This window comes from Coregonus lavaretus (assembly GCF_964263955.1).
Source record: "Coregonus lavaretus genome assembly, contig: SUPER_35_unloc_6, whole genome shotgun sequence".
Classification (NCBI taxonomy): domain Eukaryota; kingdom Metazoa; phylum Chordata; class Actinopteri; order Salmoniformes; family Salmonidae; genus Coregonus; species Coregonus lavaretus.
In genome coordinates, this window is record NW_028167176.1 from 468,699 (window position 1) to 484,282 (window position 15,584).

The window sequence follows — 15,584 nt, forward strand, 5'->3', positions numbered from 1 at the left end:
CTTGTCTCTCTCCCTCTCATACACATACAACCGCAATCTCCCAAACTCACACAAGTTGATACATTGGTAAACACACACAACAAAACCCAGTGGAAAAAGGTGTTGTGGTGGGGGAGTTAGAGAATTATGGTTGAAATGACATGATGGTTGATATAGAGAGGCAGATGGACAGAGGCTGACAACAGGCAGATAGACAGAGGCTGACAACAGGCAGATAGACAGAGGCTGACAACAGGCAGATAGACAGAGGCTGACAACAGGCAGATAGACAGAGGCTGACAACAGGCAGATAGACAGAGAGTGACAACAGGCAGATAGACAGAGACTGACAACAGGCAGATAGACAGAGACTGACAACAGGCAGATAGACAGAGAGTGACAACAGGCAGATAGACAGAGAGTGACAACAGGCAGATAGACAGAGGCTGACTACAGGCAGATAGACAGAGGCTGACAACAGGCAGATAGACAGAGGCTGACAACAGGCAGATAGACAGAGGCTGACAACAGGCAGATAGACAGAGAGTGACAACAGGCAGATAGACAGAGAGTGACAACAGGCAGATAGACAGAGACTGACAACAGGCAGATAGACAGAGACTGACAACAGGCAGATGGACAGAGAGTGACAACAGGCAGATGGACAGAGGCTGACAACAGGCAGATAGACAGAGAGTGACAACAGGCAGATGGACAGAGGCTGACAACAGGCAGATAGACAGAGGCTGACAACAGGCAGATAGACAGAGGCTGACAACAGGCAGATAGACAGAGGCTGACAACAGGCAGATAGACAGAGAGTGACAACAGGCAGATAGACAGAGACTGACAACAGGCAGATAGACAGAGACTGACAACAGGCAGATAGACAGAGACTGACAACAGGCAGATAGACAGAGACTGACAACAGGCAGATAGACAGAGACTGACAACAGGCAGATAGACAGAGACTGACAACAGGCAGATAGACAGAGACTGACAACAGGCAGATAGACAGAGGCTGACAACAGGCAGATAGACAGAGACTGACGGATGGACTAAACACACATATGAGACTGACTGACAGGCATAGAGGCTTCTGAGGCATAGACGGATAGAAAAGCACAGAGAGTGGGGGGGGTGGTCTGACACACACACACACACACACACACACACACACACACACACACACACTGGTCTTGGAAGAAGCAGCCAGCTGCCGTCTGAGGCTCGGAGGCCCTGTTGCTGCTCCAGCTGGTCCAGCCGAAGGGGACATGTTTCCCAGACACCCACAAAGCCTGGGGTCGGGGTGCAGGGGTCACGGGGTCAACCTGGGGGAGAGAGGGTGGAGGTAAACTAAACACAAGCCAAACCTGAAACGTGAGTGAAAGGCGCTAAGCTAGGACCCGAGAGAGAGAGAGAGAGAGAGAGAGAGAGAGAGAGAGACTGGAAAGAAGAGGGAGGGGAGAGAGAGAGAACAGAAAGTTTCCCCCCCAGCCCAATAGGTTGTTGTGAGGGAGGGAGGGAGAGAGACAGAGGGGGGTAGAACAGAACAGAACGTTCCCCCCAGTACAACCCAGTAGTTTGTTGTGCAACAGTCCGTGTCAGGTTACTCCAGGGCCCCAGGGCCTCCCGAGTGCCGTCAGTCACCGCGTGTTTCACAACATAGCCCATGGATTAGGAGCAGAGGCCTCACATACACACATACACACACATATACTCAAACGCTCTATACACACACTGGATTGTGTTTCTTTCTAGCCGATGGCTCTTGTGTTTGGACTAATAGGGTTAGGGGTGGAGAGATAGAGAGAGGGGGAAATCAATCATTTCCAGACCCAGGGACATGTACTAGTCTGTGGCGACCGAAATGCCAGAACTGGACAAGAACCTGACACCCTCAGCACACAGGGGGACAAACACCTACCTGGAGGTGACAGCATTCCCTCCCCCATATGCCCCCCTAGGCACAACTACGACAACATAACCAACAAAAACAAGTCGCAGCTCTGTCGCACACTGGGTATGTACATAGTCAATGGTAGGCTTCGAGGGGACTCCTGTGGTAGGTACACCTATAGCTCATCTCTTCGCAGTAGTACTGTAGACTACTTTATCACTTACCTCAACCCAGAGTCTCTCACAGTCAGCCAACTGACACCCCTATCAGACCACAGCAAAATCGCAGTCTACTTGAACAGAGCAATACTCAATCATGAGGCATCAAAGCCAAAGGACTGAATAATATTAAGAAATGCTATAGATGGAAGGAAAGTAGTGTCGAAACCTACCAAAAAACAATTAGGCAACAACAAATTCAGTGCCTTTTAGACAACGTCCTGGACAAAACGTTCCACTGTAATAGTGAAGGTGTAAACTTGGCAGTAGAAAACCTAAACAGTATATTTGACCTCTCAGCTTCCCTATCAAATCTAAAAATCTCTAACAGAAAACCGAAGAAAAGTAACAACAATGACAAATGATTTGATGAAGAATGCAAAAACCTAAGAAAGAAATTGAGAAACCTATCCAACCAAAAACCTAGAGACCCAGAATATCTGAGCCTACGCCTTCACTATGGTGAATCACTAAAACAATACAGAAATACACTACGGAAAAAGAAGGAACAGCACGTCAGAAATCAGCTCAATGTAATTGAAGAATCCATAGACTCTAACCACTTCTGGGAAAATTGGAAAACACTAAACAAACAACAACACGAAGAGCTATCTATCCAAAAAGGAGATGTATGGGTAAACCACTTCTCCAATCTTTTTGGCCCTATAACAAAGAACAAACAGCAAAAAAATATACATGATCAAATGCAAATCTTAGAATAAACTATTAAAGACTACCAGAACCCACTGGATTCTCCAATTACATTGAATGAACTACAGGACAAAATACAAACACTCCAACCCAAAAAGGCCTGTGGTGTTGATGGTATCCTCAATGAAATGATCAAATATACAGACCACAAATTCCAATTGGCTATACTTAAACTCTTTAACATCATCCTTAGCTCTGGCATCTTCCCCAATATTTGGAACCAAGGACTGATCACCCCAATCCACAAAAGTGGAGACAAATTTGACCCCAATAACTACCGTGGGATATGCGTCAACAGCAACCTTGGGAAAATCCTCTGCATTATTATTAACAGCAGACTAGTTCATTTCCTCAGTGAAAACAATATAGTGAGAAATGTAAAATAGGCTTTTTACCAAATGACCGTAGGACAGACCACATATTCACCCTCTACACCCTAATTGACAAACAAACTAACCAAAACAAAGGCAAAGTCTTCTCGTGCTTTGTTGATTTCAAAAAAGCTTTTGTAAAAACACCATTGTAAAAACAACCCATATTTATGTTTATTTATTTTCCTATTTGTACTTGAACTATTTGCACATTGTTACAACACTGTGTATATATATATACATAATATGACACTTGAAATGTCTTTATTCTTTTGGAACTTCTGAGTGTAATATTTACTGTTAATATTTATTGTTTATTTCACTTTTGTTTACTATCTACTTCACTTGCTTTGGCAATGTTAACATACGTTTCCCATGCCAATAAAGCCCTTAAATTGAATTGAATTGAATTGAATTGAGAGAGAGAGAATGAGTCTTGTGTTGTTTTTGTGCTTCTAGGCTGATCTGTTGTGGTAGTTTATACTCTCTTATCTACCTCAAACTCTCTCTCTCTCGGCCTTCCCTGCTTATCTGAGAGATAGCAGAAGGACGGAGAGAGGGAGAAAAGAGCCAGTAAACGTGTAAAAGACTGAAATGGAGAAGAGATGAGAGAGAAGGAGAGCAACAGGCTTCTATGTGGAAGAGCATCTGAGGTCAATCACACTAGAAAAGAGAGAAATTAGCAACGAAGGAAGAGAGAGATAAAGAGAGGGGGGGGGGGGACAGAGAGAGGGGGAGGGTATCCTATCCACATCATTCTGTCATTAGTAACCATAGCTCTTCTTTGGAAGGGGCTCTCTTTTATAAGTAATCTAGCAGAGACCTTCCTTTTCCTTGTTCTCTTTCCCAATCCCTTGCTTTATCTCTGCTTGTGACATCAGAGCGCTGCTAGAGGGCTACATAGATTCTATTTCATTAGCGACATTTGTCTTTGTTTGACAAAGAAACATTCTAGCACAAGGCTGGCTTTCCTATTGGTCTATCGTCTGATAGGCTGGCTTTCCTATTGGTCTATCGTCTGATAGGCTGGCTTTCCTATTGGTCTATCGTCTGATAGGCTGGCTTTCCTATTGGTCTATCGTCTGATGGGCTGGCTTTCCTATTGGTCTATCGTCTGATAGGCTGGCTTTCCTATTGGTCTATCGTCTGATAGGCTGGCTTTCCTATTGGTCTATTGTCTGATAGGCTGGCTTTCCTATTGGTCTATTGTCTGATTGAAACATTGAAGCTAAAGAAGAAAGGGAGGAGAAACAGCGGCTCTGGTCTGGTGGTCGGGTCTGGTCTGGTCTGGTCGGCCCTGGTCGGGTCTGGTCTGGTCTGGTCGGGTCTGGTGGTCGGGTCTGGTCTGGTCTGGTCGGGTCTGGTGGTCGGGTCTGGTCTGGTCTGGTCGGGTCTGGTGGTCGGGTCTGGTCTGGTCTGGTCGGGTCTGGTGGTCTGGTCTGGTCTGGTCTGTCAACCGAAAAGATTCTGTCTGAATTAGTCGCCATTTTCCTGCTCTCTCTTTTGATCTCTTTCCTTTCTCAAGTGTGTGTGTGTTGTTTCTATGTGTGTATGTGTTGTTTCTGTGTGTGTGTTGTTTCTGTGTGTGTGTTGTTTCTGTGTGTGTTGTTTCTGTGTGTGTGTGTGTGTGTATCTAAAGGTCAGTGTGTGTGTAAATCATGTAGTGACATGGAGGCTGTGTCTCCCAGGGCCCTAAGAGAAATTTGACTCAATTTGGCATGAGGGTCTGCAACACAAATGGATGGAAAGTGGTGTTGGGGGAAAAACATACAACATGATAAAATCCATGTACACAAAGTGTGAGGTTAAAATTGGCAAAAAACACAGACATTTCTTTCCACAGGGCTGTGGGGTGAGACAGGGATGCATTTTAAGCCCCACCCTCTTCAACATATATATCAATTAATTGGCGAGGGCACTAGAACAGTCTGCAGCACCCGGCCTCACCCTACTAGAATCTGAAGTCAAATGTCTACTGTTTGCTGATGATCTGGTGCTTCTGTCCCCAACCAAGGAGGGCCTACAGCAGCACCTAGATCTTCTGCACAGATTCTGTCAGACCTGGGCACTGACAGTAAATCTCAGTAAGACAAAAATAATGCTGTTCCGAAAAAGGTCCAGTTGCCAGGACCACAAATACAAATTCCATCTAGACACCGTTGCCCTAGAGCACACAAAAAACTATACATACCTCGGCCTAAACATCAGCGCCACAGGTAACTTCCACAAAGCTGTGAACGATCTGAAAGACAAGGCAAGAAGGGCCTTCTATGCCATCAAAAGGAACATAACATTTGACATACCAATTAGGATCTTGCCAAAAATACTTAAATCAGTTATAGAACCCATTGCCCTTTATGGTTGTGAGGTCTGGGGTCCCCTCACCAAACAAGAATTCACAAAATGGGACAAACACCAAATTGAGACTCTGCATGCGGAAATCTGCAAAAAGATCCTCTGTGTACAACGTAAAACACCAAATAATGCATGCAGAGCAGAATTAGGCCGATACCCGCTAATTATCAAGAAAGAGCCATTAAATTCTACAACAACCTAAAAGGAAGCAATTCCAAAACCTTCCATAACAAAGCCATCACCTACAGAGAGATGAACCTGGAGAAGAGTCCCCTGAGCAAGCTGGTCCTGGGGCTCTGTTCACAAACACAAACAGACCCCACAGAGCCCCAGGACAACAACAGCAACACAATTAGACCCAACCAAATCATGAGAAAACAAAAAGAGAATTACTTGACACATTGGAAAGAATTTACTAAACAACAGAGCAAACTAGAATGCTATTTGGCCCTAAACAGAGATGGCATAGCAGTGCTATTTGGCCCTAAACAGAGATGGCATAGCAGTGCTATTTGGCCCTAAACAGAGATGGCATAGCAGTGCTATTTGGCCCTAAACAGAGATGGCATAGCAGTGCTATTTGGCCCTAAACAGAGATGGCATAGCAGTGCTATTTGGCCCTAAACAGAGATGGCATAGCAGTGCTATTTGGCCCTAAACAGAGATGGCATAGCAGTGCGGTCGTGTTTTCTGTAGTGTCCTCATGTAAATAGCCTGTTTTTTTTTTTTTGTCTTTTTCGTATATATTTCTCAATCTCACTTTCCATCCTTTAACTAAATATACTTTCTTGCAACCCGCCTCACCCAATGTGGAACGGATTCTATTATTTCTTCATACATTTTTATCCAGAACCTCTGGCTGAAACTAGCCAGCTAACTAGCTACTTGCTATTAGCGGTCTTCACCATTGTCCGTGGCCGTGGCCTGCACTACCTACCAGCCAGCTCTAGCCTGGACAATTATCGGCCAGTCTGCACAGTCGAGCCAGAGCATATCGGATTTTCTGCCGGAATCACTGAATCACTGGACCTTAACACCGGATCATCGCAACTAGCTAGCTGCAACCGAATGGCTGTTGTCGTTGTTGGCTAATCACCACTGTCCTGAAGCTAACCCCAGTTAGCCTTGAGCTAGCCTCGAGCCAGGCCCATCTCCCGGCTATCTACCTCTCTGTCAACCGGATGGGACCTCCTAGTGTTGACACAGAGCCCTGCCGATCCATCACGACTGGTCTGCCAACGTAATCGTCTGATGTGGTTTCAACAGGCTTCCCGTTGCGACGACCACGAAGATCCATCTGCTAGCCCCGGCCCGCTAGCCCACGCAATCAACAGCCGTGCCTCCAGCTCGCCTGTAGCGTTGCAGCCACTGAACTGCTCCCGGACTTACTTATTGCTGGTCACTGGACCTTATGATCACTCAGCTACACAGCTGATGCCTGCTGGACTGTTCCTTTATACGGTACCCCATCCTGTTTATCTGTTTAGTCTCAGCTCAAACTTTTGTCGCCATTACCAGCTGTTGTCTTAGCTCTCTCGAATAACACCTGTGACTGCTTTATGCCGATCTCCCATGTGAATATTTACATTTACGTCATTTAGCTGACGCTCTTATCCAGAGCAACTTACAGTTAGTGCATACATTATTATTTTCATACTGGCCCCCCGTGGGAAACGAACCCACAACCCTGGCGTTGCAAACGCCATGCTCTATCAACTGAGCTACCTCCCTGCCTGCCATTCCCTCCCCTACCCTGGACGACGCTGGGCCAATTGTGCGCCGCCCCATTGGTCTCCCGGTTGCGGCCGGCTATAGCAGAGCCTGGATTCGAACGAGGATCTCTAGTGGCACAGCTAGCACTGCGATGCAGTGCCTTAGACCACTGCGCCAATCTAAACTAGATGCCCTCAATCTCACACAAAATATCAAGGAATCTACCAGGTACAACCCTAAATCCGTTAACATGGGCACCCTCATAGATATCATCCTGACTAATTTACCCTCTAAATACACCTCCGCTGTCTTCAACCAGGATCTCAGCGATCACTGCCTCATTGCCTGCGTCCGTAATGGGTCCGCGGTCAAACGACCACCCCTCATCACTGTCAAACGCTCCCTAAAACACTTCAGCAAGCAGGCCTTTCTAATTGACCTGGCCCGGGTATCCTGGATGGATATTGACCTCATTCCGTCAGTAGAGGATGCCTGGTTGTTCTTTAAAAGTACTTTCCTCTCCATCTTAAATAAGCATGCCCCATTCAAAAAATTCAGAACTAAGAACAGATATAGCCCCTGGTTCACCCCAGACTTGACTGCCCTTGACCAGCACAAAAACATCCTGTGGCGTACGGCATTAGTATCGAACAGCCCCCGCGATATGCAACTTTTCAGGGAAGTCAGGAACCAATATACACAATCAGTTAGGAAAGCAAAGGCTAACTTTTTCAAACAGAAATTTGCATCCTGTAGCACTAACTCTAAAATGTTTTGGGACACTGTAAAGTCCATGGAGAATAAGAGCACCTCCTCCCAGCTGCCCACTGCACTGAGGCTAGAAAACACTGTCACTACCGATAATTCTACGATAATCGAAAATTTCAACAAGCATTTTGCTACGGCTGGCCATGCTTTCCACCTGGCTACCACTACCCCGGCCACCAGCTCGGCACCCTCCGCTGCAACTTGCCCATGCCCCCCCCTGAAAAAGCTGCAAAATCTGGACTCCTAAAAATCAGCTGGGCTAGACAATCTGGACCCTTTCTTTCTAAAATTAGCCGCCGAAATTGTCGCAACCCCTATCACCAGCCTGTTCAACCTCTCTTTCGAATCGTCTGAGATCCCCAGAGATTGGAAAGCTGCCGCGGTCATCCCCCTCTTCAAAGGGGGTGACACTCTAGATCCAAACTGTTACAGACCTATATCCATCCTGCCCTGCCTTTCGAAAGTATTTGAAAGCCAAGTTAACAAACAGATCACCGACCATTTCGAATCCCACCGTACCTTCTCCGCTATGCAATCTGGTTTCCGAGCTGGTCATGGGTGTACCTCAGCCACGCTCAAGGTCCTAAACTATATAATAACCGCGATCGAGAAAAGACAGTACTGTGCAGCCGTCTTCATTGACCTGGCCAAGGCTTTTGACTCTGTCAATCACCGCATTCTTATTGGCAGACTAAATAGCCTTGGTTTCTCAAATGACTGCCTCGCCTGGTTCACCAACTACTTCTCAGATAGAGTTCAATGTGTCAAATCAGAGGGCCTGTTGTCTGGACCTCTGGCAGTCTCTAAGGGGGTGCCACAGGGTTCAATTCTCGGGCCGACTCTATTCTCTGTGTATATCAATGATGTCGCTCTTGCTGCTGGTGACTCTCTGATCCACCTCTACGCAGACGACACCATTTTGTATACATCTGGCCCTTCATTGGACACTGTGTTAACAAACCTCCAAACGAGCTTCAATGCCATACAACACTCCTTCCGTGGCCTCCAACTGCTCTTAAACGCTAGTAAAACTAAATGCATGCTCTTCAATCGAATGCTGCTTGCACCCGCCTGCCCGACTAGAATCACTACTCTCGGCGGCTCTGACTTAGAATCTGTGGGCAACTACAAATACCTAGGTGTCTGGTTAGACTGTAAAATCTCCTTCCAGACTCACATTAAGCATCTCCAATCCAAAGTTAAATCTAGAATTGGCTTCCTATTTCGCAACAAAGCCTCCTTCACTCATGCTGCTAAACATTCCCTCGTAAAACTGACTATCCTACCGATCCTTGACTTCGGCGATGTCATTTACAAAATAGCTTCCAACACTCTACTTAGCAAATTGGATGTAGTCTATCACAGTGCCATCCGTTTTGTCACCAAAGCCCCATATACTACCCACCATTGAGACCTGTACGCTCTCGTTGGCTGGCCCTCACTACATATTTGTCGCCAAACCCACTGGCTCCAGGTCATCTATAAATCCCTTCTAGGCAAATCCCCGCCTTATCTGCTGCTATGGTGACCAATAATCTTAGCTCATTGGTCACCATAGCAACACCCACCCGTAGTATGCGTTACAGCAGGTATATCTCACTGGTCATCCCCAAAGCCAACGCCTCCTTTGGTCGCCATTCCTTCTAGTTCTCTGCTGTAAATGACTGGAACGAACTGCAGAAATCTCTGAAGCTGGAGACACTTATCTTCCTCACTAACTTTAAGCATCAGTTGTCAGAGCAGCTTACCGATAACTGCACCTGTACACAGCCCATCTGTAATTAGCCCACCCAACTACCTCATCCCCATATTGTTATTTACATTGTTATTTATTTTGCTCATTTGCAAATATACATAATCTTCTGCACATCTATCACTCCAGTGTTAATACTAAATTATAATTGTAATTATTTTGCACTATGGCCTATTTATTGCCTTACATCCATAACTTACTACATTTGCACACACTGTATATAGATTTTCTATTGTGTTATTGACTGTACGTTTTGTTTATCCCATATGTAACTCTGTGTTGTTGTTTTTATCGCACTGCTTTGCTTTATCTTGGCCAGGTCGCAGTTGTAAATGAGAACTTGTTCTCAACTGGCTTACCTGGTTAAATAAAATAAATACCTGACCACTGTGACTAACCCAAAATTAAGGAAATATTTGACTATGTACAGACTCAGTGAGCATAGCCTTGCTATTGAGAAAGGCCGCCGTAGGCAGACCTGGCTCTCAAGAGAAGATAGGCTATGTGCACACTGCCCACAAAATGAGGTGGAAACTGAGCTGCACTTCCTAACTTCGTGCCAAATGTAAGATCATATTAGAGACACATACTTCCCTCAGATTACACAGACCCACAAAGAATTCAAAAACAAATCAATTTGGATAAACTCCCATATCTACTCTGTGAAATACCACAGTGTGCCATCACAGCAGCAAGGTTTGTGACCTGTTGCCACAAGAAAAGGGCAACCAGTGAAGAACAAACACCATTGTATTTTCCTTTTTGTACTTTAACTATTTGCACATCATTATACAGTGGGGAAAAAAAGTATTTAGTCAGCCACCAATTGTGCAAGTTCTCCCACTTAAAAAGATGAGAGAGGCCTGTAATTTGCATCATAGGTACACGTCCACTATGACAGACAAATTGAGGAAAAAAAATCCAGAAAATCACATTGTAGGATTTTTTATGAATTTATTTGCAAATTATGGTGAAAAATAAGTATTTGGTCACCTACAAACAAGCAAGATTTCTGGCTTTCACAGACCTGTAACTTCTTCTTTAAGAGGCTCCTCTGTCCTCCACTCGTTACCTGTATTAATGGCACCTGTTTGAACTTGTTATCAGTATAAAATACACCTGTCCACAACCTCAAACAGTCACACTCCAAACACCACTATGGCCAAGACCAAAGAGCTGTCAAAGGACACCAGAAACAAAATTGTAGACCAGCACCAGGCTGGGAAGACTGAATCTGCAATAGGTAAGCAGCTTGGTTTGAAGAAATCAACTGTGGGAGCAATTATTAGGAAATGGAAGACATACAAGACCACTGATAATCTCCCTTGATCTGGGGCTCCACGCAAGATCTCACCCCGTGGGGTCAAAATGATCACAAGAACGGTGAGCAAAAATCCCAGAACCACACGGGGGGACCTAGTGAATGACCTGCAGAGAGCTGGGACCAAAGTAACAAAGCCTACCATCAGTAACACACTACGCCGCCAGGGACTCAAATCCTGCAGTGCCAGACGTGTCCCCCTGCTTAAGCCAGTACATGTCCAGGCCCGTCTGAAGTTTGCTAGAGTGCATTTGGATGATCCAGAAGAGGATTGGGAGAATGTCATATGGTCAGATGAAACCAAAATAGAACTTTTTGGTAAAAACTCAACTCGTCGTGTTTGGAGGACAAAGAATGCTGAGTTGCATCCAAAGAACACCATACCTACTGTGAAGCATGGGGGTGGAAACATCATGCTTTGGGGCTGTTTTTCTGCAAAGGGACCAGGACGACTGATCCGTGTAAAGGAAAGAATGAATGGGCCCATGTATCGTGAGATTTTGAGTGAAAACCTCCTTCCATCAGCAAGGGCATTGAAGATGAAACGTGGCTGGGTCTTTCAGCATGACAATGATCCCAAACACACCGCCCGGGCAACGAAGGAGTGGCTTCGTAAGAAGCATTTCAAGGTCCTGGAGTGGCCTAGCCAGTCTCCAGATCTCAACCCCATAGAAAATCTTTGGAGGGAGTTGAAAGTCTGTGTTGCCCAGCGACAGCCCCAAACATCACTGCTCTAGAGGAGATCTGCATGGAGGAATGGGCCAAAATACCAGCACAGTGTGTGAAAACCTTGTGAAGACTTACAGAAAACGTTTGACCTGTGTCATTGCCAACAAAGGGTATATAACAAAGTATTGAGAAACTTTTGTTATTGACCAAATACTTATTTTTCCACCATAATTTGCAAATAAATAAATAAAAAATCCTACAATGTCATAGTTGACGTGTATCTATGATGAAAATTACAGGCCTCTCTCATCTTTTTAAGTGGGAGAACTTGCACAATTGGTGGCTGACTAAATACTTTTTTTCCCCCCCCACTGTATATATGGATTAATGACATTTGAAATGTCTTTATTCTTTTGTAACTTTTGTGAATGTAATGTTTACTGTTAGAGAGAGAGAGAGAGAGAGAGAGAGAGAGAGAGGAGAGAGAGATGAGAGAGAGAGAGAGAGAGAGAGAGAGAGAGAGAGAGAGAGAGAGAGAGAGAGAGAGAGAGAGATGAGAGAGAGAGAGAGGAGAGAGAGAGGAGAGAGAGAGAGAGAGAGAGAGAGAGAGAGAGAGAGAGAGAGAGAGAGATGAGAGAGAGAGAGAGAGAGAGAGAGAGAGAGAGAGAGAGAGAGAGACCCAGACAGGCTGTAAAGGGACACTTTCCATCTGGTCCCTATTGTTCCCCTCTGTTTCACCCCTCCTGTCAACACACACACTCTGCTTCTCACACACTAACTGACAAGTACGGACTGTTGATTGAGTAACGGAGGGAGGAAGAGGAACAGCCATCTGTTGATTGAGTAACAGAGGGAGGAAGAGGAACAGCCATCTGATTGAGTAACGGTCGTAGCCGGCCGCGACCGGGGGACCCATGGGGCGGCGCACAATTGGCCCAGCGTCGTCCAGGGTAGGGGAGGGAATGGCCGGCAGGGATGTAGCTCAGTTGGTAGAGCATGGCGTTTGCAACGTCAGGGTTGTGGGTTCGTTTCCCACGGGGGGCCAGTATAAAAAAATTATAATGTTAAAATAAAAAAATAAAACATTGTATGCACTCACTAACTGTAAGTCGCTCTGGATAAGAGCGTCTGCTAAATGACAAAACAATTTAAAATGGAAGGAGGGAGAGGAACAGCCATCTGTTGATTGAGAAATGGGGGGAGGAAGAGGCCAACCACAATGATGCTGGCTGATCAGCATTTTCCATATCAACCTCATGGGAAACTGACCTCATCATAAGGAGGATGTGCTATCAGATCTTTGATTTCAATCTTACTGTACTCCCCCAGCACTCCTTTGTCTCATCAGCCATTCTGTCCGTTCACCCAGTCCACCATGTGATGGTTGAAGAGCAAGTTAATGGATAGACATGGTTCTTAATGAGACTCAGTCATTAACACACAGCCTCTCTTCCCCTACCCCTAGGGGACTCACCAGAGGCAGGGCTCCACATGACAATGCTTACACCTGGGATTATAGTTAACTAGGTGGTGGAAGAGGTGGAGATGGTTTAGACTGGTCTGAGTATAATGTCTATATTTATGTTGTATATAGGTCTCAGTATGTCTTCCCTGTAAAAGAGAAAACAAAAAAATCTATATATATATATATATATATCTTACTATGTAAAAATAGACAGAACGAGTTGGGTGGGTTTTACGATCTACCGTTAAAATGAGTCCATATTCATTTGGGAATTTTGGGTAAACAGAGCGTCATGGATTTGCAGATTAACGTAATCTGTGGCGACATGTTCTAAGAACCGGTTCTCAACAAGGAACCTTTGTGGAACTAGAACGCTCAATCGGCGAGCTGGAACAGCCCCTCAGTAGCAGTGGAGGCTGCTGAGGGAGAACGGCTCATAATAATGGCCGGAACGGAGCAAATGGAATGGCATCAAACACCTGGAAACCATGTGTTTGACGTATTTGATACCATTCCACTGATTCCGCTTCAGTCATTACCACGAGCCCATCCTCCCCAATTAATGTGCCACCAACCCCCTGTGCTCAGCAGGTGGTACGCTAGCTTGTCACTGTTTACCTTCACAACAACCTGTTATGAAGTCACCTGCCTTCATCTCCCTGTAGACACACACACACACCAGACTTCCTCAGAGCTGCTCACCCCCCCCACCCAAACCAACACTACACACACCAGACTTCCTCAGAGCTGCTCACCCCCCACCCAAACCAACACACACACACCAGACTTCCTCAGAGCTGCTCACCCCCCCACCCAAACCAACACACACACACACACACACCAGACTTCCTCAGAGCTGCTCACCCCCCCACCCAAACCAACACACACACACACACACACCAGACTTCCTCAGAGCTGCTCACCCCCCCACCCAAACCAACACACACACACACACCTGACTTCCTCAGAGCTGCTCACCCCCCCACCCAAACCAACACACACACACCAGACTTCCTCAGAGCTGCTCACCCCCCCACCCAAACCAACACACACACACCTGACTTCCTCAGAGCTGCTCACCCCCCCACCCAAACCAACACACACACACCTGACTTCCTCAGAGCTGCTCACCCCCCCACCCAAACCAACACACACACACCAGACTTCCTCAGAGCTGCTCACCCCCCCCACCCAAACCAACACACACACACCAGACTTCCTCAGAGCTGCTCACCCCCCCACCCAAACCAACACACACACACCAGACTTCCTCAGAGCTGCTCACCCCCCCACCCAAACCAACACACACACACCAGACTTCCTCAGAGCTGCTCACCCCCCCCACCCAAACCAACACACACACACCAGACTTCCTCAGAGCTGCTCACCCCCCACCCAAACCAACACACACACACCAGACTTCCTCAGAGCTGCTCACCCCCCCCACCCAAAACCAACACACACACACCAGACTTCCTCAGAGCTGCTCACCCCCCCACCCAAACCAACACACACACACCAGACTTTCTATGAGCCACTATACATTTACATTTACATTTTCGTCATTTAGCAGACGCTCTTATCCAGAGCGACTTACAAATTGGTGCATTCACCTTATGATAGCCAGTGGGACAAACCACTTTACAATATTTTTTTATATTTTTTATATACTATACTCCCACTCAGACAGACAAACACACACAGCCAGCAATCCCGTCACCCTGCCCTCTCCTCAGTGGCCTTGGTGAAAGACAGCGAAGGGGCTGGAGAGGTGGCTATTATCCCTCAGATGAAAGGAGAACAGCGTTTTTCCCTCCCTTCAAAGAGAGGAGCGTCCACAGGTCCAAAAGACACATGGACAAGGTGGTTTGTTGTTACCGCCCTGGCTGCACCACTGTGATAAGCCTCGGCCCTGTTCAGCCGTGCACACTGTAGAAAAAACGTTTTGCAACGGAAGACGAAAACAAGCGTTTCTTATTGGACCCGTCCTCCCTGTTCCAGTCCCTTATCGTCCGTTTGGTGCCTAATGAATACAGCCCTCTCTGTCTTCAGTAGAGACTATAGAAGGTGATTGAAGTGGGCGTGGTCTCCTACAGGCCGGAAACTGGAAGGGGGAGGTGTGTGTCGGACCGTTGTCTTATCCCGTCATCACAAAGACAATGTATCCAGTTCAATCGATTCAGCCAATCAGATACATGACCAACAAGCCTTTATTGATTGTGTCACTAGTCTCCACTTTTCTTCCATGCACATTGTTAACGGCTCTGTGCAAATGATAGCGAGAGCGCAACACATTATTTGAAAATGTTCATGTGAAATATTGTGACGAGTGGCCCGGAGTTTATCCTTCTGGCCAGGAAA